The sequence below is a fragment of the Geotrypetes seraphini genome, chromosome 1 (genome assembly GCF_902459505.1).
Source record: "Geotrypetes seraphini chromosome 1, aGeoSer1.1, whole genome shotgun sequence".
In the NCBI taxonomy this organism is placed as follows: Eukaryota; Metazoa; Chordata; class Amphibia; order Gymnophiona; family Dermophiidae; genus Geotrypetes; species Geotrypetes seraphini.
This window is the reverse complement of record NC_047084.1, coordinates 538283951-538311172: the sequence shown is the minus strand read 5'-3', so window position 1 is coordinate 538311172 and position 27222 is coordinate 538283951. Positions and strand designations below refer to the sequence as shown.

Genomic DNA, 27222 nt, shown 5'->3' with positions numbered 1-27222 from the left:
CGTCCTGCCTTGGTCTCAATCGACCTCAACTCTTTTTTTTTTTCTACAGTTCGTGATTTATTATGGTTTTTCCTTAAATCTTTTCGAGCAACCCGCCTCTTTGGGACCTGGGCCCGGGCTCAAGCAGCAGTCCCCCGTTCCTCTCCCCCTCCCCTTCTTCCCTCCCCCCCTCTCTTCGCTCCCAGGAACAGCCAGCGACAGCCTTAAATGGGAAAGGCTGGGATCATCCGAGGACAATGTCCGCACCGAGGCGGGCCCTGGGGGCGTGGCCTGGGGGTGGTGCTGACGCTTAGGATTGGCTGCTGCCCCCTCACTCCGTTCCTGAGGGCGGTGGTGATGGTGCCGGTGGGGGGGGCGGGAACTGGGAGTTGCAGGTTATTGCAGAGTAAGCAGTCTGGCTCTGCAGCAGCAGCAACGGGGAGAGAGCGGAGGCGCTGGACTCCGGCCAGACACCATCAGAATTAGCTCATTGTTCAATATATACAGCGCAGGCGAGCGTAGCCCCAGCCTAGGGGGAGAGAGAGACAGGGAGACGAGACTTGTTCCCGCCCCAACCCCTCTCTTCTTTGCCAAGGCTGTGCCTTCTTGGACTTGCAGCAGTAAGCTGCTAGCGTTATTCTCTGCCCATGTACGATCCGATCAGCATGCTCCTCTTTGGTCCACGTATGCCTGACCTATGTAGGAAAGACAGAAAGTGAGAAGAGGGAGCGGGGGGCTTTTGTCTGTAAGTATGGAGCTGAAACGTTCAGCTTCCTAGAGCTTTTCTTTGTGTCGTTTTCTCTGCACTTTCTTTTCAGTAGATTATTTTTGTGCACGATTTTGCTTAATATTAACCCACTGTAGTATTAGGTAGTTGTGGGGGGGGGGGGGGGGGGAGGTTGCATATTAAACACTGATTTGCTGATTTAGCTCTAGATTTCGTTTTCTTCTAAGCACTGCTATTTTAATGCTTGCTTTACTAAATGGTTATTGTAGTCCGCAGTTTTATTTCTTCTTAAATATATAAGATTCTTCTTTCTCTACGCCCTGACACTGAATTTCTCCTTAGAGTGACATGTGAATGATTTACAGGATTCATTCTTGCAGCTCCCTGGATTTCAACATGCAGTACAGCCTCGTTCCTTTTTTTTTTTTTTTTTCTTTTCTTTTAGAAAAAAAATCTTTAATACATTTTCATGCATGCTAGCAATGCTTTTTCTAAGAAGATTTATTTTTCTTTATAACGGTCATGCTAGAGATATTTTTGTATTTTTACTGCAGTTAACAAGAATTCTACCAATCTGTCATTTAGATCACGTTAGGTTTAGAGTAAGCTGCACTGATGTATAATATTTCTGATTTTCCTTGTTCTCAGTAGACCCTAGGGTTTTGTTGTTTTTTTTTTTTTGGGGGGGGGGGTTCTTTTCTTCGAAGATTACGTAATACACACTAGTAACAAAAATATAGCATTTGAGTGAACGTGATCATTTGTTCTGATGTTTAGCTTTGATTGCAAAAATGCATGAGCTAAGGAAGATTGCCCTTTGTGTGTCTGAAAATGCATCTATTTTTATCTTCTCGTCTGATGAAGTGGGGGAATCATCGGTCTGGAGTACTCCAGAGCTGTGCTAAGAATAGCACAGCGCTTTGCAGAGACAGGTACCAGGGATTCCTTTGTCCTCCGTGCCGAGTGCAGCCAAGAAGTCTGACTGTATTGTAGATGTGGTTAAAAACAATTTGCATGCAGTTGAATCCGTAAACCGCTGAAGATTACCTAACTGCTGATTTTTGAGCTGTGCCTCTGAGTCATAGAGTCGGTTGCTCTCTAGTTTGTTTGTTTTTTTAAGTGATATAACTTTATTTCTCTTTGAAATGTGTTTTGCAGATTGTTCTTCTTGTGTTTCTGGCCAGGATGCCTATACCTGGCTACCAAGATGGCAAACCATGGTAAGAATTTGGATATTTTAAGGGATTTTTTTTTTTTAATTTAATTTTGGGATTTTTTTTTAAAATGAGAATAACTAATGAGCAGACCAGGTGGACCATTCAGGTCTTTATCTGCCATCATTTACTATGTTACTATGACATCACCCTCATGATCACATTTTACAGTAACCTTTAAAATTCTGCAAGTTCTGGTGATCAATCACAGAATATTATAAATGTGTGGAATTCTACAATTTTTAATCATTTTGAGATACTGAAAGGCCTATGTAGGTCAGAGACCAGATGAAATGTTAGATGCATAAAGAATAGAAACAGAAGGTAGCAACTAAGACCCCATGGTGACATCTCTTTACTTACTTTAGTTAGATTGTGAGCCTTCGGGACAGTGAGGGAATTTCAAAGTGCCTTTCTTGCTCATAATTTTTAATGTATATTTTCTGTAACCGCTTTGAACCTAACGGATGTAGCGGTATATAAGAAATAAATTACATTACATTAAAAATTGGGACCCTACCATTCCAGATGGAAATGGTCTCTTTAATATGTCATATAGCAGTGGTTCCCAACCCTGTCCTGGAGGACCACCAGCCAGTCAGGTTTTCAGGATAGTCCTAATGAATATGCATGGAGGAGATTTGCATGCCTTTCACCTCCATTATATGCAAATCTCTTTCATGCATATTCATTAGGGTTATCCCAAAAACCTGACTGGCTGGTGGTCCTCCGGGACAGGGTTGGGAAACATTTCATAAAACACATTCAGATAAAGATGACAGTAAAACACATTTGTTGTTTTCACTTTGTGTGTACAGAATTGTGGTATGCCTACTATCTTTAGGCTGTGGATATGCTGTGAATACTGTATATTTATGCAGTATTTGCATAACTGTTATGCCTAGTGTAACTTTTAAACTTTAATATAAACATAAATGTCCTTTCCTTATTTTTACCTCACACAGCTGATTTACTGTGTTTTAACTCTTGGTCTCCTCCCAGTCCTTGTTATTGTATCTCTATACATCCTCCATTTATTTGGCTATTATGAGGACTGTCTTACATACCTCAAGACCAAGCCTAATTTTGCTGTGGCCTGAAGGTGATGTCATGTCTAAAATGCATTGTGAAACCAAGGGCCTGTTTTAAAAAGCCGCACGGCAACAGCCCTGAAGCCCTTTAAATCTCTAGGGGCTTCGGGGATGTTACCGCGCTGCAGCCGCTAGCCCGGCTTTGTAAAACAGGCCCCAAGTTTACTAAGTTTATAATATGTACTGAAGTGGGGGGGGGGGGCTCAGTAAATCAAGCCTTGAGTTTGATAATTCATTGCAATTAGTTTGTTTATGCCTCCTCACCTACAGAAGACACAAAGGCTTCCTTCTCAAACCAAATGGGATCTTGGAAGCAAATACTCAAAAGGTGCAAAAAAAAAAAATTGATAGATAATTTTGTGTTATCTTCTATTTCTGAATTTTGGCACACTGTTAGTAATTCAGATCCTTTTGCAATCCAGAGAGAGCTTCTGCTTGTAATTGTAGATGCAGGTACCAAAGATATGTCATCCCCCTGGATATCCAAGATGAATTTTATCATGCACTCTACAAAATCACCTTCCAAACTTAGCTAGAAATAATGATCCACTGCTTGATTAGATGGCTTCTGTAGCAGGGAGCAAGTTTAGGATTGTGAAAGCAGCAGGTATTTTATTAATCTGGACTAAGTTCATCTATTTATTAACTGTATTACTGAAAGTTTTGGGCAGTCCTGGTAATATTATAACACAGGCTCTGGCCTGCTTGCTACGTATGGTTATCATTCTGCCCTATAACAGAGAGTAGGAGCTGTTAGGTATACATATACACCCTTTGACTTCAGGTTTTACATTACATTACTGACTTTTATTTCGCCATTACCTATCTAATTTTAGGCACCCTTTATAGAATCGGCCCCTTTGTGCCTCTGGGCCATGAGATTCCCTAGTGCTGTAGGAGTAAGTCTCTAGTATGTTCCCAGTTTGTCTATGCAGAAAGTTGCACACAAGAGCATCTACATTGCCTCTTACAAGGGTTCTGTGGGGGGTTTTTAAGCTGACTGCATACATGGAAAGCCAGGGAAGGAGGTATGATGTCTGTGATTTTAAGAATAGGTGCTTTGGAAGGAAAACTTATTTCTCCCACCTTTTTCCATGTTGATGAGAGGATATAAGCTTTCAGTCACTGGGGTCCTAGGTGCTAAATTAGATCTCAGATTTTCCTGTCTCTCAAAACCAGGCTAGGATTTAAGATGTTAGTCTCACTACATCAGCCTGGTAGAGGGGCAAATGAAAAGAGATGTGCTGGGATAAATAATAACTTTCCAATTGTAAAGGAAGATCCTGTAAGTCTTTTGACCTATGAGAGAAACAGCATAGTAGCCTATGACCAGCTGGTGGAGATGACATGTAGTCATCTTTTTAAATCCAGACTTCCTGACACTATGGGGGGGAAAGTACCATATGGAGCCCCCTTGGGTTCAGGGAGAGGAGTGGCATAGAGTTGTAGATTCCAGCAGAGAGACCAGAAGAGGAGACTGTTCCAGAAAACACCTAAGAGTTGGTGAGAGGAGTGACTGCTGAAGAAGAATTAACGTGGATGGAGATCCAGGAGAGGTGAACTGAGAAAACTCATGAGTCAAGTGGCCAGCATCTGTTTTATTTATTTTTTTTATTGTTCTGTTTTGGAGTTTCTTTCTTTTCTTCTGATTTTGTGTCTATGTTAAGACTGGGCAAAGCGGACTACCTGTAGCAGTCTTTCTCCTATGTCAACAGGATATTGATCAGCTATTGATTACTCCTAAACCTTTCTTGGTCTGACAGTATCATTTCAGATCTCAAGGTAGCCAGTCAGCAAAGTAAAACTTTACTTTTGGCCATAAATGCTAGAGCCTCATTCGCTACCTTGGAGAAGACCACATAGAACCTGCAACAAATAACTGATAAGTCAATCCCACCAAGCCAGTAGTCACCTTGTATCTGTTGTCAGGGCACCACTGGAAGAGAACATATTGTCATGATTTGAGTCAACATTGGAAGCAACACTGCAATAGCTCTAATCTTTTTGAAACCACTAAAATGAAAAAGTCCTAAGTGGCCTGATGTGCAAAGCTACAGGCTGTAATATTATATAGTAATTCTTGATATAACTGGACCTTTTGCTTGCATGTTGCTGAATCAATTTTGTGTACAGAAATTCGTTTAGCAGTCACTCCTGAACTTTTGATAGCATGTGGTAAAAGCTATTGCCAAAGAAGCAAGGAGGAGAAGAAACAAATACCATAGTGCCAATCGGTAAAACAAAGAAGTGGAATCGACCCAGAGAAGTAGTATCTGATCAGTAGGTTCTACTGATGGATGACCTGGCATGGCTGTGTTTTGGCAAGTATGTATATATCAGAGTTCAGGTATCTTTTTACCCAAACAGAAGATCTATACGTTCAACTCCATCCTTTAGGGTTGACAGAAAGGCCGTTATTGAACAGTGTTGGAAGCTTGTCTATTACTGGCAAAGATCAGTCATGCAGTAATGTCACTTATGCAGCAGTAGGCATCTTTCCTGTCAACCCCCAAAGAGTGGAGTTGAATGTGTAGATCCTCTGTTGGATAAAAGATATCTGACACAGGCATACGTGCCAAAATATAGCCATATCAGGTCAACCATCAATAAAACCTGGTGATCATATACTACTTCTTAGAGCTGGTTCTGCTTCTTTGTTCCAAAAGTTATTGCCTTGCTAAAACTTGCTAATGATTTCATGGTAGCACCTAGTTATTGACCAGTTTTAATACCTGTATGCATCTAAGAGCATTCTGAAAGTAAGGACCATCCTCAGTGTTGACTAAACTGGGTGTCATTAGGGTCAAAGTGCATATGATCAAACTTTTGCGCTTTCCAACTAAATTTGAAAACGTCATCAGAAGAGCCCAGTCCCAAGTGTACTGCTGCTGAATCTCATAGGTATTTAACATAAGAACATAAGAATTGCCATATTGGGACAGATCGAAGGTCCATCAAGCCCAGTATCCTGTTTCCAACAGTGGACAACCCAGGACCCAAGTATCTAGCTAGATCCCAAGTAGTAAAACAGATTTTATGCTGCTAATCCTAGGAATAAGCAGTGGATTTCCCCAAGCCATCTCAATAATGGCCTATGGACTTCTCTTTTAGGAAATTATCCAAGCCGTTTTTAAACCCCGCCAAGCTAACTGATTTCACCACATTCCAGAGTTTAATTACATGTTATGTGAAGAAATATTATCTCCAGTTTGTTTTAAATTTGCAACTTAGTAGGTTCATCGCATACCCTCTTGCCCTAGTATTTTTGGAAAGAATGAACAAGCGTTTCGCATCAACCCTTTCCACTCCACTCAGTATTTTATAGGTTTCTATCATATCACCCCTGAGCCATCTCTTCTCCAAGCTGAAGAGCCCTAGCTGCTTTAGCCTTTCCTTATAGGAAAGAGGTCCCAAACCATTTATCATTTTCATTGCCCTTCTCTGTACCTTCTCTAATTCCATTATATCTTTTTTGAGATACTATGACCAGAACTGCACACAGTATTTGAGGTGCAGCCGTACCATAGAGCAATGTAAGGGCATTATAACATCTTCATTTTTGTTTTCCATTCCTTTCCTGATAATTCCTAACATTCTATTTGCTTTCTTAGCAGCTGCCGCACTTTGAGCTGAGAGTTTCAACGTATCCTCAACAATGATACCTAGATCATAAGAAAATAAGAATAGGTCAGACCAATGGTCCTTTCCCTGGGCAGTGACTCCTAACACAGAACCCAGCATCACATAGCTATAGTTTGAATTCCTCTTTCTCACATGCATCTCTTTGCACTTGCTTACATTAAATGTCATCTGCCATTTTGATATCCAGTCTTCCAGTCTCACAAGGTCCTCTTGCAATTTTTCACAATCCTCTTGCAATTTACCAACTTTGTGTCATCAGCAAATTTATTTATTTCACTAGTTATTTCCATCTCTAGATCATTGATAAATATGTTAAAGCAATGGTCCCAGCACAGACCCCTATGGAAACCCCCCCCCCCCCATTTATCTTTCTCCACTGAAAATATTCATCATTTAAACCCACTCTCTGTTTTCTGTCTTTCACCCAGTTCTTAATCCATAAAAAGACATTACATCCTATCCCATGACTTTCTAATTTCCTCAGAAGTCTTTCATGAGGTACTTTGTCAAATGCCTTTTGAAAGTCCAAATACACAATATCAACTGGTTCACCTTTATCCATGTTCATTTACCCCTTCAAAGAAATGCAGTAGATTGGTGAGGCAAAATTTCCCTTGACTAAATCCATGTTGGCTTCTATCATTTTGCCCAGCACCGTCAGACTCACCGGTCTATAACTTCCTAGACCACCTTTGGAACCCTTTTTAAAAAAATTTATTTTATTGAAAGCAATGCTGGCCACCTTCCAGTCTATGTACTATGATGGTTTTTAAAGAAAAATTACTAACAATTGCTCTGCAAGATCATTTTTCAATTCTATCAGCACTCTGGGATGTATGCCATCCGGTCCAGGTGATTTGTTACTGCTCTATTTGTCAAATTGACCCATTACAACATCCAGTGTTGCAGAGATATGTATGAGTCTCTGATTCATCAGAATTCAGTACAATTTCTGGAACCAGCAACTGCCCCATGTCTTCCTCAGTGAAGACTGAAGCAAAGAATTCATTTAATCTCTCTGCTGTGGCCTTCTCTTCCCTGAGAGCCCCTTTTATTCCTCGGTTGTCTAGCGGTCCAACTAATTCTCTTCCCAGCTTCTTGCTTTTAATATACCCAAAAAGGTTTTACTGTGTATTTTTGCTTCCAATGCAATCTTCTTTTCAAGATTTACTTCACCTTCCTTATTAGCACCTTGCATTTGACTTGACATTCTTTGTGCTGTTTATAATTATTTTCTGTCAAATCCTTCTTCCACTTTCTGAAGTGATTCTCTTTTAGCTCTAATAGCTTCCTTATCTTCACTCGTTAACCACGCTGGCTGCCATTTGGTCTTCCTTCCTCCTTTTTATAATACATGGAATATATCTAGACTGGGCTTCCAGGGTGGTATTTTTAAATAACATCCAGGCCTGATGTATATTTTTGACCTTTGCAGCTGCACCTTTAAATTTCTTTATTACCATTCTCCTCATATTATCCTAGTCTCCTTTTTTAAAGTTATGTGCTGTTGTATTGGATATCAAATCTGATCATGTTATGATCCCTGTTATCAAACGGTCCCAGTACCATTACCTCTCTCACCAATTCATGTGCTCTACTAGGAACTAGATCTAGAATTGCTTCACCTTTTAGCTGCTCCATAAAGCAGTCCTTGATTTCATCAAGGAATTTTATCTCCCTAGCATGCCCTGATGATAGATGTACCCAGGGGTAGTTGAAATCACAAATTACTCAATCAATGCCCTATATGGAACAAACAGGGATCTCTAAGACACTGCAAGGCTCACCATCACATACACATACTTCACTCACTAATTCACAGATAGAAAAATTTAAAAAAGAAGTGGAGAAAAAGCCTCAGTTCAGCTTCATATGGCAAAAAAACTCCACTTCTTATACAGCAAGCAGACACAAATAAACCACTTGCACACAGATAGTTTACAGGTTAGATTTGCCATAGTTACAGTGCAAGATTTTACAATACAAGTTTTCCTTATGTGACACATACTGGTTCTGGTACCAATGTACATTTCTTTGTAGTCCATCAATCAGTCCAACGGAGTTTTTCTTCCCCTTTACAGGTAAGATATTCCAATTGAGTTTTTGTTCTCCTTAGCATCAGGATATAGGATGGCCACACTTGTTTGCTTCAGAAGTTTATGTTTATTAAAATATTTGATCTCCCACTAAAGCTAAAAAGGCCTAAGCGGCTTACAATAAAATAAAACATATAAGCATAAAAAGAAAGGAATGCCATTGGAAGACAGGAAAGAAGAGTCACTTATTCAGAGTAAAATAAACATGCAGGCAAGATTATTCAAGTGCTATAGTGCAGGCGATTGGCCCTTGCCAGTGTCCAGCTCCATGTAAAGAAGGGAACCGTTTAAGGCGATATTGTACAAATCCTGTCGGAAGCAGTCAGTCCTCCTCAGAACTAGTGTTATTTATGGCAGTGGGACTCATGTGGAACAAATCTCAGAACTTGCTCATAGTAGATCGGTGTCTTTTAGTTGCTTCTGTTCCCTTTTACTCATATTCAAGAAAAATGGGTGCCCAGTTACCTACCTAGTATATGTCAAGCTCTTTGAACTTCTCTTCATGGAACCTTCCTTGTTAGGTTCACACTAACTCAGCAGCTATGTGAGGCTGTCAACTAGGTCTTGATGGATTCACTAATTTTGAAGAGTCTTTAAAGGCTGGGTGTTTCTGTTTTGCTTTGGAATAATAGAAGTCGGTTGCAATACTTCTTGCTGTTCCTTCTGGGCAGCTTTTTCGTACATAACTCAAGGATGATAAGGAACAATATTATTCGATGGATAGCTCAGTGTGTTTCTCTGTTGTTGTTTTTTTAAAGCCCTTGGAGTATGGTTGCCTTTGACCTCTTTTTATTAATGTTAGATGAAGGGAGAGGTACTGAGTAAAAATCGACAAGTTAAAAAGTGATAAATCATTAGGACCAGATGGTATACATCCCAGGGTACTAAAATAACTCAAACGTGAAATTGCTGACCTGCTGTTAGTGAAATCGTCTGTAGTACCTAAAGATTGGAGGGTGGCCAATGTTATGCCGATTTTTAAAAAGGGCTCCAGGGGTGATCCAGGAAATTACAGACTGGTAAGCCTCACTTCGGTGCCGGGCAAAATGGTAGAAACGATTATAAAAAATAAAATTGTGGAACATGTTGACAAACATGATTTAATGAGACGGAGTCAGCATGGGTTCAGCCGAGGGAGATCTTGCCTCACAAATTTGCTTGACTTCTTTGAAGGTGTGAATAAACATGTGGATAAAGGTGAACCAGTTGATATAGTGTATCTAGATTTTCAGAAAGCTTTTGATAAAGTTCCTCATGAGAGGCTCCTGAGAAAATTGAAGTGTCATGGGGATAGGTGGCAAAGTTCAGTTGTGGATTAGGAATTGGTTATCGGATAGAAAACAAAGGGTAGGGTTCAATGGTAATTTTTCTCAATGGAGGAGAGTAAACAGCGGAGTGCCACAGGGGTCTGTACTGGGACCGGTGCTATTTAACTTATTTATAAATGATCTGGAAATTGGAACGACGAGTGAGGTGATTAAATTTGCAGATGGCACTAAACTGTTCAAAGTTGTTGAAACGCATGCAGATTGTGAAAAATTGCAGGTGGACCTTAGGAAATTGGAAGATTGTGCGTCCAAATGGCAGATGAAATATAATGTGGACAAATTACATTACATTAGAAATTTCTATTCTGCCAATGCCTTGCTGTTCAAGGCGGATTACAAAAGAATTACAAAAAAGGTATTACATGAAGAAGATATCTGGTAATTTCTAGAGGAGATAAAGAGTAGATGAGATGCCAGCAATAGCTTTCCTCCTTGAGCTCAGAAACATGAAGGGGCATGCTATTGAATTATGAGAGATGCCACCGCTAGGCTGGCTTGTAGAAATACCAGGATCATAGGAATTGGCACCTCAAAAGGCTCTACTTGATCTTTGGCCCACCTGAGGTGGAAACCTTCCTCGTCTTAGGGTAAGCCACAAACATCGATGGCTTTTTTGCTTGAAGAAGAGTTTAAATGCCAGCTGAATATTGGGCCCTTCACCTCCACTGGGAGACCATTACTTATGCTGCCATTAAGAGCAGGACCAGCTCATGAACTACCACCTCCTGCAGTTTTCCCAGAACTTCCACCCTTCTGCAGTTGTGTGGCACTGGTTTGCCGAGGCATTCTTTGGCTTGAGCTCTCTCAACTGCTGTTGCGCTGTGTAGATATCTGAGTCCCACTGACAGCTGCATTGGGCTTATTTCTTCCTCTTGTATCTGACAGGGTAACAGGTGGGGCAGCAGTGCTAGTCTCAGAAGTGGTGTCTGCTAATCTGTGTCCAGCACACATAGACTAGAACATCTGGAAGACTACCACATTCATCTTCAGTAAATCCACTAAGATTTTGAATACCTCCTGGTCCACGCTGATTCCAGCGGCCTGCGCCAATTCATACAACTCAGCCTCCTCCGCATTCAGCACCTTCTTCAGGGCGTATTTGTGCAAGGAGCCACTCACTGCCGCGGCTAAGGCCGCCTGCTCGGGCTCGGGGCCGCCTCCGGAGCCCAGGGGGCAGTGCCGTCACCACGGTCCCAGATGATCACTGTGGAGACAGCTCAGTGCCCCCACTTCTCCCCTCCTCCCTCACACACTAAGCGTCCATTGGGAAGAATGCACATTGAGAAGAATAACCTGAATCACAGTTACCAGATGCTAGGGTCCACCTTGGGGGTTAGCGCTCAAGAAAAGGATCTGGGTATCATTGTAGACAATATGATGAAACTTTCCGCCCAATGTGTGGCAGCGGTCAAAAAAGCAAACAGGATGCTGGGAATTATTAAAAAAGGGATGGTTAATAAGACTAAGAATGTCATAATGCCCCTGTATCGCTCCATGGTGTGACCTCATCTGGAGTCTTGCGTTCAATTCTGGTCTCCTTATCTCAAGAAAGATATAGTGGCGCTAGAAAAGGTTCAAAGAAGAGCAACCAAAATGATAAGGGGATGGAACTCCTTTCATATAAGGAAAGACTAAACGGTTAGAGCTCTTCAGCTTGGAAAAGAGACGGCTGAGGGGAGATATGATTGAAGTCTACAAAATCCTGAGTGGAGTAGAATGGGTACAAGTGGATCGATTTTTCACTCTGTCAAAAATTGCAAACACTAGGGGACACTCGATGAAGTTACACGGAAATACTTTTAAAACCAATAGGAGGAAATTTTTTTTCACTCAGAGAATAATTAAGCTCAGGAACGCATTGCCAGATGTTGTGATAAGAGCGAATAGTGTAGCTGGTTTTAAGAAAGGTTGGGACAAATTCCTGGAGGAAAAGTCCATAGTCTGTTATTGAGAAAGACATGGGAGAAGCCACTGCTTGCCCTGTATTGGTAGCATGGAATATTGCTACACCTTGGGTTCTGGCCAGGTACTGGTGACCTGGATTGGCCACCGTGCGAACGGGCTACTGGGCTTGATCGACCATTAGTCTGACCCAGTAAAGCTATTCTTATGTTCTTAAGCATCTAAACTGCCAAAAGAATTAATCCTGATGATGGTATCTTTCCCAATGAAGTAACCACCTTTTTGCCCAACTGCTTGGTTGTCAACTGTTGAACTCGGAAGCCTTGCTCAGTCTTCTTTCTAGGTACAGAGGAAATTTACTGTCTAGTAAAAGTTGAATTAACCAGTCCATGAGTGACCTGAATAGGAAAGAACAAATAAATAGATGCAGCAATGACAACAATGTGGGGTATCATTTCTGAAAATAATTCAATGGCCCATTAAGATCTTGGCCATTTGATTTATAGTCTCCCATATGTGGTTTTGTCTCATGCATACTGTATGCTTGTGAAGCACGTAATGTACATGTTGCACAAATGCATTCCTGTAGGGCGTGGGGGGATTAAAACATGTGGAGGGGCATAATCAAAAGAAACGTGTAAGTCCATTCTGGCCTAACTCACAAGTTGGACATGGGAAAAGGTCCATTTTCGAAAAATACGTCCAACATTTTTTTTTTTTTTTTTAAATCATCCAACTGTATGTCCAGCCGTCTGATCATCCAGACCGCTAAGTCGTCCATCTTTATACCCCATTTTCATCCAAAAATTTGTCCAAGTCAAAAACGACTAGTAAAAGACCTTTTGGACAGGGGAGGGGCCAGAAAAGTAAGGGACTGGACACCCAGACATGGCAACAGAGTAGTGGGGCACCTTACAGGGCACTGCTGTGAACTTCACAAAAAGGGTGCCACATAAACATCTCACAACAGCTCCCTTATAAGTCATGGTGAGCCCCCCAAAACACCCCAGAATCTACTAGAACCACCTATCTACCACCCCAATAGTCCTTATGGCTTCAGGAGCAACTTATATGGCAGTACAAAAGGGTTTGGGGGGTTTTTGGGGGGTGCACATGAATGCAGTGATTAGAGTGGCTTATGGGCCTGGGTCCTTCTCTCCATGGTTCACTAACCCACCCCCAAGACCACTTAAGCCACCTCTCTGAAGCTCTGCTAGGCTTTCCTGTGCCAGGCTACCAGGTGCTGATGTTCTGGAGGCAGATATGTAAAGCTGTTATTATGTTTTTGATGGGGGTGGGGGGGTCAGTGATCACTGGGACTGAATGTGGGAGTCTGTACTTTGTGTCTGCAGTGCTTATCTGGTCACTTTGGATACCTTTTGTGGACTTAGACCTGTTTTAGATGGCCTAAGTCACAACTTCCAAGTTCTGTCTAGGCAGTGTTGTAAAACCTTCGGTTATACAAGCAGTACAAATAAGTCTAGGACGGCCTACGGCCCGCCCTAATCCCACTCTCACCACTCCTCCTAAAACACCCCTTTTAGCTCTGGTCGTTCAGCAGCACTATGAAGGCCTAAGTCGTTTTTAAATACGTCTAAAACCCTGTTCGATTATCGGCACTAGGACGTTTTATGTTACTGATCGTCCAAGTGCTGATTTAGGCTGTTTTTTAGACGTTTTTTTGTTTCAATTATGAGCCCCTTAGCTCTTTTAAGAAGCTGCCGCAATCCCTTCCCTCTGAATAATCGCCAGCAGGAGAGATACCCAATCTCTTCTGCCGCAATCCCCCAAACCCTCCCACAATGTTCCCCTGTGTCTGTTAAATGTTGGAAATGTTCCAGTGATGAATGAATCTGTTGCAGTAACATTAAGATGCTTGAACAGCTGGGCACATGATGGAAGGACGTTGTAGATGGTAGGAGTCCGATCAGCAGACAAGACTTGTTGCTACATCAAAGGCAGACAAGACTGAAATGATCTCATTTAACAGTAGTTCATTTAAATACAAAAGCAGCTTCTGCAGTTTTTTATAGTCATTGAATTCAGTTGCCAATTTTGTTAATTAATACTAGTTTCAAATTTAAAATTATAGACTGACACATTGACAACGTTTGTCCCTGTCCTTGCAGGCTGTCCCTGGCCCTGTTCCCACCCATCCCTATGGGCCCTATTCCCGTTCTCGCCCCGTGGGCTCTGTTCTCATCCCCACCCCATAGGCTCTGTCCCCGTTCCTGCCCCGCGGTTAACTGCGGGTACCTTTCCCAGTGTCATTCTCTACATAGGATGTCAGAAAATTGAAGGGTACATCTTTATATAAACAGAGCATCCCACTCATTTTGGCTTCTGTGCACAACATCTTTTAATTTTTGGAGTCACACATGCTGACCTGTGTTCACATGAAGAGGCACAAAATAGAGGCAAGGGCCATACAGTGAGCAATCCTTCAAAGCACTGGTAAAAACTAGAAAGGGTGGAGGGGAATAGAAGTAGAAAAACAAGTTAGCCAACTGCTTTACTGTATTAAAATTTAACTGTTTCACTAGTGTGTCAAGAAAAATGAGACATGATTTGAAATAAGGCAGATTATTACTAAATGCCTGAACTGGATTGCTAATGTATAATCCCCTCCAGAGCGGTCAGAAAACTCCCAGGTTTAATTGCATTTCTGTTTATATTGCCTTTCCATGGAGTCACGTGATGTGCTGAGCAGAGCAGGACGTGTCTTGCTCATGCTCCGGGGCCCCTGGTCCTTTCCCACCTTGCCTGGCCTCAATTAGTGTCTGCAACGGAGCTATAGTGCTGAGAGCAGTGCATGGACAGGTTTGTCCAGCATTTCAGCCCGGCGATGAGTGGGAGGGCAACCAGAAAGGACAAAGAAAAAGACGTGCAGCCTTCAAAGTCTGATCCTAAGATGGCAGCAGAGTTGGGTTCAGCGCTACCCCTTTCTGATGCACATATTGAAGCGCTTTCGGCATCAGTGGTACATGCCTTGGATTCCTGTTTTGAGCAACTCTAGGGCGGCTTAACTCTTTAGAAGCTTTACTCACGGAAACTACTCGGCGCACCGGAGAGCTCGAGACACAGGTGGCGCTGGTGGAGGACGCGCACACGGCTTCAGTGGCGGATCTCATTTCTTTAAAAGAGCAGCTGCAGCGCCAGGCAGATAAGCTCGAGGACCTGGAGAACCGCTCAAGAAGGAATAATCTTCGGCTGATAGGCTTCCCTGAGGCAGTCCCTGACTCGCGTCTTCTGTCCATCCTCGAGTCTTGGCTCCAAAATGAACTTCCACTGCCAGCTGGCATGGGGCCCCTGCATTTGGACCGAGCGCATCGCTTGGGCAGGAGACAGGATGATCACACCCGCGCCCGAGTCACCATCCTGAAGGTACATAACTCTGCCCACAAAGCTGAGCTGATGCGGCATAAGCAGAAGCGCAACACTCTCTGCTATGAGGGATCTCCAATCCGGATTTTCCAGGACTATTCTCCTGCCTTACAAGAACGCCGGCAGTGCTTTTCCAGGGTTTGTTCTGCCCTCTTTGATCATAAGCAGCACTTTATGTTGCTCTACCCGGCGCATCTGAAGATCTGGACGAGCACCGGGTGGAAGAGTTATTCTACCGTTGAGGACGCCCAGGCTTTTCTGGACACTTTACCTGCTGTGCCTGGTCCCTCTTCAGCACCCTGATCCCGATGGCACCGTGGATGGCAGTAATTGCTTCCTGAGGACTCTTCTTCTGGAGCCTGGTTGCTGGTTATTCTGCTATTTCTGAGACTTTGTCTACCCAGAATCCTCTGTGGTTTTTGGAGTGCTTGTGGGGTTTTTGAGAGTCTGGGGTTTGAATGCTTGGTTATAGTAGGTTTGGGGTTTAGTTCTTCTTGGGGGGATAGTATCTTTTTGCTCGAGCCGTGCCATTTATTCATACCTGGGATTCGTTTAGGAGTGCAGAGTTTAGGGTGTGAATGTTAGGGTAATGTTAGGGTCAGACCTTTTTGTGGAATGTATACGGTTTGGTTCTGGGGAGGAGGGTGATTGTTTGTGGGGGATGGGAGGCTGTTCCAAGCCAGGTTGTTGGTAGGTTATGGAGCACTCTTGTGGAATTTTTGAGGCATGAGCCCTTGTTCACTATTTTCTTGAAGTGTTTTTTGTTGCCTTTGGGGTTTTGGGCAGACCACTGGGTGAGTGTGTGCTGTGGTTGGTCTGGTGACTGAGTGTGTGGGGTTTTCTATTTTGGATTTGGTTCTGGTTGTGGGTTCCTGGGGTGGGTGGGGGTGGGGGAACTGGGGGCCCTGTTCACATCAAATCGGGACTTCATCTCTCCGCTCCATTTTTGTGGGACGGGGTGAGAGACTGTTATTGGGAGTATGGGGGGATTGGTTTGGGAGGGTGGTGGTGAAGATCAGGTAGGGGTGGGTTGGGTTTTGGGGGGTCCTCCTATTCTTGTTCTCCTGGAATGACTTCTGGGGTCATTGGTATCTGTTGTGTTGTGCATTTTCAACTGGGTTCCTGGGACTACTCTGTGTTGTTGATCTGTTTGGAATTTGTTACCCTGGGGAAGGCTGGGCTCAGTGATTTTCCTTGTCTCTTGGCTACTTTTCTTCTTTTCTCTGGCTGACGTGAAAACACCTTTTCGACTAACCTCTTGGAATGTTGGGGGTATCACGTCGCCAATTAAACGGTCTAAAATTTTGGCGGCTCTCCAGCATCATCTTTCTGATATAGCCTGTTTACAAGAGACCCATCTAACAGATGAAGAACACCTTAAGTTATGTCGATCGTGGATGGGTGAAGTTTATTTTGCCTCTTCCCCTGGGCGTCATGGCGGAGTTGCAGTGTTGATCTGGAAGTCTTCGCCCCTGGGGGTTCAGGTCCTTGATAAATCATTGGATGGTCGTTATTTACTGTTGCTTGTTTTGTTGAGGGACCGGAGTTATTTGTTGTTAGTGGTCTACGAGCCCAACTCGTCTAAATCTTCCTTTTCACAGGGATTGGTTGCCCTTCATGCTTGTTATTCTGGTGACCCTTTGCTCCTGGTGGGTGATTTCAATTTGGTCATTGATCCCGATAGTGATAAGTCTGATGTTTTGTCCTCTTCTTTGGGGGCTCAAGATCGTCTTCTTGCTGATTTTTGTGATACTCTCTCCGTGGTTGACCCTTGGCGCCTTTTACATCCTGAGGTTAGGGACTATACTCAACTCTCACATGCTCATAATACTTGGTCTCGGATCGACTGTGTCTTTGTGTCCCCAGGATTGTTTCCTTCTGTATCTTCGGCGGAGATTGGCCCTTTGAGTATTTCTGATCATACACCGATCTGAATTGATATTCATTTGGACCCTGCTTATGTACGTACTCCTTCTTGGCGGTTCCCATTTTACCTGGTACAGGATGTTGAGTTTCAGACCTTTTTGTGGACCCAGTGGGAAGATTATTTACTTCATAATGCACAACATCAGGAGGATCCTATTCTGTTCTGGGAAGCTGCCAAGACAGTGCTTAGGGGCCATATCATTTCCTTTCTTTGTGCCAGGCATAAACGTATTAATCGTAGTATCATAACTTTGGAGCGAGCCTTACACGTAGCTAAGCGGACCTTTCATTCTGCTCCTTCTCCAGCGGCCCAGGAGCAATATTTGTCTACCCAGGCAGCGCTTAACTCTTTACTCCATTCTCATTTTCAGAAGTGGGTGGCTTACCATAAACATCGTTTTCACGGTTCGGTAATTGGCCGGGGTATTTATTGGCACACTTTGTGGATGCTAAGACGGGCAATAAACCGATTTTGATGCTTCGGACTCCCGGGGGGGGGTCGTGTGACTAGAATGGCGGAAATGGCCGAGACCCTCTCGGATTTCTTTTCTCATCTGTATGCTGCTCCCGTTAATGCTTCTGAGGAGCTTATGATGGATTATCTGCAGTCGTCTGGGTTGCCGCGTCTTCCTGATAAAGCGGTGACCAGTTTTAACAGTCCCTTCCAGGTGCTGGAATTGTAGACGGCCATTAAGTCTCTCTGTATGGGCAAGGCCCCGGGCCCGGATGGCTATTCGGGTGAATTTTATTATATTCTTTCGCCTCATCTTTGTGGTCCACTGTTGGATTACTATAATTCTGCTATAGCTAACGGTTCCTTTCCTCATTATGCCAATGAGGCACTTATCGCATTGTTGCTGAAGCCGGGCAAGGTGGCTGATAATCCTGGCTCATATCACCCGATTTCATTGATCAATGTCAACCTTAAACTGTTATCCCTCATGTTGGCCAATCGCCTTGCTCCTCATCTTCCAACAGTTATTCATGCTGACCAGGTAGGGTTTGTTCAAGGACGTCAATAGGTTTGCAATGTGCTTAAGGTCCTTTGCGCATTGGCACATTGTCAGGATCTTGGGATTCCAGCGCTGTTCGTTAGTCTGGATGCCTCTAAAGCCTTCGATAGCGTTCATTGGTCCCTTTTGTTTCGCATGTTTGAGTATGTGGGGATTGGAGGGTTCTATCTCTAGGTGGTGTGTTCTATATATTCCAACCCTCAAGTATCCTTGTTGGTTAATGGCACTTGCAAGGATTCCTTTCCTATTTTTCGGAGTACCCGACAGGGTTGTCCTCTTTCCCCACTGCTCTAAAACCTTTACATTGTACCCTTCGTCTCTTTCCTGAGGTGCGGGGCCTTCGGGTAGCGGATGGGATCTTGAAGACGTTGGCTTTTGCTGATGATCTGTTTTTGATTCTCACAGACCCAGAGGTTTCTTTGCCGCTAGCATTGGATTTCCTTTCAGAATTTGGCTTTCATTCAGGCCTCTCCTTGAATCTGGACAAATCTGTGGCTTTGTCCTCCCATCCTGAGCTTCGCACCAATTGGAATGGTCCATTACTCAGGGCTCGACATCTGGCTCCTTCACAGAGGCTGTGATTATTGTCCTGTTAAAGCCTGAGAAAGATCCGTTATATGTTCAACATTATCAGCCTTTATCTTTAATAAATGTCGACGCAAAACTTTATGCGAAACTGTTAGCCTCTAGACTCCAGCTGGTTCTACCAAAACTTATTCACATGGATCAAAATGGCTTCATGAAAGGCAGGTTAGCAGGTGATAATTCCAGGTTGTTCTCTCATATCATCTCACTAGCTTCCTGCAGCGAGACATCTTATGTTGCCATAGCCCTGGAGGCTGAAAAGGCCTTTGACCTTATTGAATGGTTCTATATGTTTAAGGTCTTATCATGGTTTGGATTCCAAGACACTTTCATCCAAATGATTCGTGTGCTATACTCAAACCCAGCTACCCGCCTGCGTGTCAATGGGGTTTTCTCTGCAACATTCTCGCCATTGAGAGGCACGAGACAGGGGTGCCCTCTATCTCCTTTGTTATTTAATCTGGCATTAGAACCTTTGTTAATTGCCATTAGAGCAAACCCATTCATCGGTGGCTTTCAACTCAACGATGTGACTGTTAAGCTATCAGCATATGCAGATGATATCCAACTGTATACCTCGATGGATTCCTTACCAGCAGTTCTACAAACGATAGAAGATTACTCCCTCATCTCTGGATATAAGCTTAACGCATCAAAGACAGAAGTTATGCCATTATCTGGTTGCCCGTGTGGCGCTGATATACGTGTACTCCATCTCAAATATACCCCGACGAAGATGAAATACTTGGGGGTTTACTTTGGTACTTCATTAGAGGAGACGCAAGATTATAATATATCTTACAACATGGACATTATTCTTTCTACCACATCCAGATGGTCACCCTTAAAATTGTCCTGGTGGGGCCGCCTGGACTCCATCAAGATGGTCTTAGCCCCTAAAGTCACATACATCTTTTCTATGATTCCGTTCCTTCTTCCAGTTACTGCCTACAAAAAATTTGAGTCTACAATGGTCAAATTCCTGTGGAATGCTAAGACTCCACGTATTGCTCTGAAAAAATTAAAATGTATAAAGGCGCATGGTGGGGTCAATTTTCCTAGTTTTTACGATTACCATCTAGCCTTTTTGTGTAGGCAGGGATCTAGATGGTTTGAAGCTCCTGCTCTTGAGCATGGCCCTGCATGGCTGCAATTGGAAAATGCCCTTCTTCCTCATGACCATCTAATATATGCCCCGTTTGCTTCAGCGGACTCCACTATTCAAGCTAATGTCATACTATCGTCTACCAAATCTGCATTAGAGGAATTAGACAAAATCGCTCCTATATCGTGGAATTCTACTACTTCTTCTCCTCTATGGCGCAACCCACTCTTGCAAATACAGGGTCAAAATATAGAATGGAAATCTTGGCGTAAGAAGAGTATCTGGTCCATTGGTCAGTTGATGTCTGACCACACATTCCTTGATTATCCAACACTAGTTGCCGCTTATGACCTAGATTTGACTCAATACTATCAATGGATTCAGCTGAGGCACTGTTTGTCATCTTACTTAAAGAAGAACAAGTTGACATCGGACCTACCTACTATTCTCCAGTGGTCAGTCTCAAATAACTCTCAACCTGGTCAAGCATCTGCTTGGTATAAGTTGTTATATAAGAAAAAATTCCCTCCGCCCACTACTCTTCATGATATCTGGGCTCATGATACTGTGGTGCCTGTCGACTCATGTGACTGGGAAGACTTATGGCTGTCCTCTTTCAAGGCATTAATATCATCTGCGATCCTGCACACAGTCCTCTTTTTTTTATCATCATGCTTACTGGACACCACTCAAATTATCAAGGCTGGGGGGTCTTCATCGTCAAACTTGTGCTGGTCTTGTTTACAATCTGTTGGTACTCTAGATCATATGATCTTTCACTGTCCTCAACTGTTTTCATTTTGGTCTGCGGTCTGGGTCACTGTGCGACAGATACTTCCCATCTATGAAGAGCTTTCATTTCCGATTGTTATCTATGGAGCAACAGCGCTTAAGAAGAATCAATTGGACAAACATGAGTCCAAACTACTTAAATGTCTGTTGCTCGTTGCAATTAAAACAATATTGTCCTGTTGGAAAAATTTTTCTTCTCTACGTCACAACAACTGGTGGATACTGTTAGTCTGTATTCAAAATATGAACTCATTGCTGCTGAAAAGACTAACTCTTACTGTTCCTATAATAATGTGTGGTCACCTGTCTTGTCCTATTGCAGATCACTGTAGCTGCTTTTCTTGACATCTTAGGTCACCCTTCATGTTAGTTCTTTATGTCTTTTTGCTGCACACATCATGCCTTTAATGTCTGATTCAGAATTGTATTAGGTTACATTTGTATAGATCATGTGGCAGTATGGTCTTTGGAATGGCATTATATAGTTTGTTTTCCTGCACATCTGCTGTATCTGATTGTGTTTCTGCAAAACACAGGTTGTTGTTTATTGCTTTTGTGTTTTTGTCTGTTTCTAAAATTCAATAAAACTGATTGAACACACAAAAAAAAAATAACCCATTTATGATTTTTATGTCATCTTTTTGTAGTATTTCATTACTGTTTTTAAATAATGTGCGTTTGTTGTATGATGGTTTCTCTTATTTTTAACTGTTGTGACCCACCTTGAATTTTAATCTTATATGGTATAGAAGTGCTGGAATTAAATTAAATTCTTTACATAGGATGTCAGAAAATTGAAGGGCACTGCAAACAGAATCCCAAAAACAGTCCAAAAAATTGTTAAAAAGATAAAAAAATAAATAAAAACCTTTACTAATACATCTGTCCAAAGCCTTTAAAAGTTTCTGCATTAAAAGTTAGATGTGAGATATTTGAGTGCAGAATTCAATTATCGGCCTCTTTTACAAAGCCGTGCTAGCGGCTGCTCTGCGCTAACAGCCCCGAAGCCCATAGAGAATTAAAGGGCTTCGGGGCTGTTTCCACACAGCAGCCGCTAGCGTAGCTTTGTAAAAGAGGCCATATATTTCCCATAAAGTGAAGTCCCTGATGATATCTCCAACAGTGACTGCAACAGCTGTTCAGCCCATCCCACCTGCACTGCACTGCAAATGCTCCAAGCAATGAATGGCATGAGACCCTACTGCACAGTACATCATGTGATGAATAACAGTGTTAACTGTGAGGCCCAAGAGGCGGCATTTATTTTAAAAGTGTTAGGTTTAATAAACGTGCCACTGAGGAGGCTTACGTTGGTTTGATAGCCACCGTGAAGTACTGGAGCCAGATGTTGCAATGCATTTTGATGGGGGCTTACTCATTCTATAGGGAAAAGTTAAACTAGACAGCTGAGTGTGAGAAGATGAGTCAAGTAGCATAATAGAATATATCGCTTTCTGCATTTTGTTTTACTACGATTTTAGCTGTTCTCTATGACCAAGGTCCTTTCTAAGGAACCAAACAGGTTTTTAATGTAACCTGTAGGTATGTCCTTTTGGTGCTTTTAAGAAGTTGAACTTGATGATATGCCACCTTTTGGGGGCTTTCTAATGCCTTCTCAAACCTGTTTCATAATTTTTGGTGGAGAAGGCCACCTCTGTTCTTGAATACTTCTGGTGTTTCCTTAAAATCCCTAGGACTTTCCCTCTGCTCTTCTAAAGGCTGCAGACTTTAAGGTACTTTGCAGTTTCTGTTTTTTAAGCTGAGCAACACTTTCATGCATTAGTACAGACGGGTTACAACGAGGGTCCTGCCGTGACTTATTTTCAGGTGTTGAGTGCAAGCACTATGGCCCAAATTCTGTAACACCTATTTCGGAGGCGCCCAACTAAATAGGTGCCTATCTGAATTGAATAACAAGCCCAATTAAGCTTTTTAATCAGCACTAATTGAAACATAGGCGCCTATCAAGAAAGCGCGATTCTGTAACAAGGCGCCTCTAAAAATTTAGGTGGCCTTCCAAAAAATAGGCACCATGCATGTTAGGTATGGGCGTGGCTATACGTTAGGCGCCTTCTTACAGAATCACTGCTCTTAAGCGTGCTTAAGCACTCGTATGGGCGCCTAACTTTTAGTTGTGCTTAGGGCTGGCTCCAAAATAGGTGCCGCTCAGCATGATTCACTAAACAGCACCCAATTTTACTTGAATCGCGCTGAACAGTGCCTATATCGGCGCCTACCTTTTGGGCGCTTCTTATAGAATTTGTATATCTAAGTCTGATAGATGTTGGCATTGTCATCTTGAAGCAGGGACTTTAGATCATTTATTGATCTATTGTCCATTTATTATGGCTTTTGGAAATCAATTTGGGGCCAAATTAATAGTTTGTTAGAAAATCATGTGGCATTATCGTATGATACAGAATTATTTGGCATGTCTATGAGAGTTAAGAGCCAAATATCTTCCGAAAATAATAAACTTTTGCATATTTTAACAGGAGTCGCCATTCAACAAATAACTTGTAATTGGAAAAATTGGAATAGATTAAACTACAGTTTTTGGTGGAACTCAGGGTGTCATTTATAAAATGGAAAAAACATTAACTATTCAGAAAGGGAATTTTTAATAAATTTCAAGATGTGTGGGGGCCATTAACAAATTATTGTAATGAATAGGTATCATTTTCCCTGATTTGTACAAATGAAAGAATAGGGTGGGGAAAAGGGACTGTATTATATGGTAAATGTGTTATGAGATATTGAAAGGATGGGAGGGAAAGGGATAAATTCAATTTGATATGAAGAATTGTAAAATTTCAAGTGATGTATTTAAGTTAAAATGTTATTACTTTTTGATGCACTTGATGAAAGTTATAAAAATGAATAACGAATTAAAAAAAAGAACTTGCCCTTATGTTAATATGATACAGTAGCTCTCTCGTATGTTGCTTAAAGTGAGCTATTTTACCACAGACTTCTTTGAGTTAATGGTATACGACATCAGTCATTCATCTGGATGAAATGGTAAAGCATAGCTGGTGGTGATGCCAGATTGGCAATGAAATGTAAAACATTTGCAGTACAGATTGGCCGACGATACAATATATGTAAGATTAATAAGTGTTATTAAAGTATATACGAATTACTTGTTCAAGATTTTAAAAAAAGAAGTAGTGATGGTGGTGGCAAGGAGTGTAAAATTGTCTTTGGGCTCATGACCACGACATGGTGCGCCAGTCAAGCACAAAATACCACCATGGAACATACTAAGTGATGGTGTTATGCTGACATTGTAAAATAATGTATGGCTTCAATATTCCGTGAAGACACTCGACTCCCATTTTGGAAGCTCTGGTGAATGCTTACTGTGCGATAAAGTCGTTTGTACTTTTTCACTTTAGGTGCCATTGACTCGTATTTGAGTCCTATCGACTTATGAACATCATCAAGTTTTTGTGGCAGAATACAGAAGTAGATTGCCTTTCTTCTGCGCAGTATAAATTCCATGTTGGCGTAGTCGCATCAAATGCAATCCTCCGCCTCCAGCACTGCCCACGTGCTGCTGCCCAGATGGGTGGAACATCATTAGTCTGATATCTTCGCTGAAACCTGTCCACCTTGGGAGGCCCTGCGGATAGTGAAACTACTGACGGCATAGCTTTCAATTTCTCAAATGCGTGCGTGCAAGCCCCAGTGGCATCACAAGCCAATGTACCATGACTGGAGACTTTTCACTTTAGGGTTGTGTAATTTAGGTTTTACAAAATGGTAAACTTCCTTTTAATAAGGTGCCATTTTGATTTTTAATGTGGACCCAATAAGGAGTAACTTTTATAACGGTGCCTAGGTTAATAGGTAGGAAAGCGCCTCTTTTTATAAAGGCATATAGGTGTTTATACATCTTTATAAAATCCTGCCTAGATTGAAGGTATGGCTAATTATGCCTGTCAAGAGAAGGTTAAATGCTTGTTTGTCTAGAGTTACCATATGACTCCAGAAAAAGGAGAATGATTGAGACATCCGGATTTTAATAATAACTTTATTCTTGTATACCGCCATACCCAGCGAGTTCTAGGCGGTTTACATCAATTAACAAATGATCTGCATTGACAATCTTATTTACAACAAGTTACAAGCAGATTTACAACAAATTACAATCAGATTTGCGATAGATTACAACAATTTACAGCAGTCAGCGAGGAAGTTACAGCAGTTTACAGTAGTCTGCAATGAAGGGAAAATGTACAGCAATTTAACAGAAATTGCAGCTTTGATCGAACTAGACAAGGGAAGTAGAGAGTGGGACAAGGGAGGATCTGGTGAGGGCGAAAGGGGGAGGGGTGGGACCGGTGTTATTTGGGGTGAAAGGATTAATTAAGGGTCATGTTTGCTGAATAGGTAAGTTTTTAGTAGTTTTCTGAAGGCAAGGTAAGTGGGGGCCTCGAGTATCATCTGGGCTAGCCATGGGTTCAACTTGGCTGCTTGGAAGGCGAAAGTTCTATCGAGGAATCTTTTGAGAAGACACTGTTTTGGCGAAGGGAAGGCGAACAGTTGAATTCTGCGTGATGTCCTGTTGTTGCAATAAAGGTTAAAGTGGGTATTTATGTAACTAGGAGAAGAACCGTTAACCGATTTGTAACAGAAGCATGCAAATTTAAAAAGAACTCTAGATTCAAATGGCAGCCAGTGTAGTTGGTGGTAGAAAGGGGTGACATGTTCCCATTTCTTTAGGTCAAAAATGAGGCGCACTGCGGTATTTTGGATTATTTTTAGTCTCCTGGTATTTACTTCCTATGTGCCTCTCAAGAGCTACCCCTGAGCACTCCTAGTGTACAAGTACACGCTGGTATGCACCAAATATATCAATAAAGATATGTTAGAAAGGTCTAGGAGGAGGGTGAAACAATGAGGATATAACACATAATTACCCTTGTATTGCATTGATATAGTCTTTGATTGTGAGAGAACAGGCCAGCTGAAGAAAGTTTAACATACTAACGGCTCCTTTTACAAAGGTGCGTTAGGGCCTTTACGCGTGGAATAGCGCATGCTAAAATGTCATGCGTGCTAGCCGCTACTGCCTCCTCTTGAGCAGGCGTTAGTTTTTCGGGTAGTGCACACTATAGCACGCGCTAATCCGGTGCGTGCGCTAAAAACGCTAGCGCACCTTTGTAAAAGGAGCCCTAAGTTATGCAAATGAACACCGATAGCATGGACCTCCGTAAAATATGCTCAATGATCATAGTAATAGCAAACAAGGGGCCTAACAGTTTGGAAGTAAGGGTGTGTTTTGGTAGCAGGGAATAGCAGTGTACTGAACTGAAATCATACCCTGTGTGACAGCCCTGGCACCCCTGCCCATTGTGCTGTGGCCAAGAAGATGAGATGATAGACAAGGAGTAATTTTGGCATCCCTGCCTCCCTTTTGCCCACGTGGCTGCACTGCTCACACAGCCCTTGGTGTTGGTCTGTTTTACATAAGCTTTCAAATACTGACAGCGTCAATAAACTCCAGGTGCAAGTATACAGCAGCAAGGAGATCATTGAGGCAGCCTCATTTCTTATGAGCTCCAGAATCGGAACGTATCCACCGTGATTGTGTGCAAAAGTAGACCAGCCTGTGAGAACAAAGCTTTTCCTGTTGCTATTGCAGCCTTCTTTTTTACACTGAGTGAAAAGGTTCCAAAAGAGGGGTTACAAATTACAGAGATAAAGGCTATAAAAGTTTAGAGAGGCAACGTTCATTTTTGAAAGTTTTGTGTAGTGGAGGGTCAGTAGAATGGAACTGTGACAGAGGCTATGAAATCTTGCCCCTTCCCTGGGTTAGTTCAGCTCCCCAGCTAGACGGTTTCCTGGAGGAACCTCCAGCATTCCACCTCCTGGCCGGCTGGAAGAAAGGCAAGGACAGCCCAGAAAGGGAAACAGCTTCAGCAGATGGGGAGGGGAGGGGAGGAAAGAACCAAACCAGGAAGTAGAGGAGAGTTTAAGAGGGAGAGCCAGGATCAGAACCAGGGTTCCCAGAGTGAAGGAAGGATGTGGAGGATCAGGAACCTGCTGAACTGAAATTTTTCTTTGAAAAGACTGCATCTTAAACTCTCGGAGGCGGGTTTACCCGAACTGTGCTCCTGGCTGGACAAGGAGAACTGTCACCCAGAACTCTGGACTAACTAAACTGAGAAGGGCAGTGAATTTTGAGAAAGAAGCTAATTTCTATGTAGGGAGACCTGTGAGGAAAACAGACCCCCTAATTTTGTGTAAATAAAAGCCTATTCTCCTACCTCCCAAGACTGCTTGTTAGCGTTTAGGTGACCGAGCTGCAGCTGTTACAGGGACTACGCAATTTTTTTCACAACTTTAATGTTTTTCATGTTCTACAGCCTAACAACCAGGTAGGTATCTGTGACTTGGATTGACCTCCATGAAGACAGGATACTGGGCTAG

The 27222-nt window shown here is 42.5% G+C and overlaps 1 long non-coding RNA gene across 1 annotated transcript in view; it reads left to right on the top strand.

Moving 5' to 3' along the window:
* The first annotated feature begins 364 nt into the window (after nucleotides 1-364).
* The window catches only part of LOC117352586, a 48014-nt gene continuing 21156 nt past the window's right edge, over nucleotides 365-27222 (top strand). Inside the window, exons 1-2 of the long non-coding RNA XR_004537726.1 lie at nucleotides 365-724; nucleotides 1865-1926. This is a non-coding gene — a long non-coding RNA (uncharacterized LOC117352586). The remainder of the gene's footprint in view (nucleotides 725-1864; nucleotides 1927-27222) is intronic.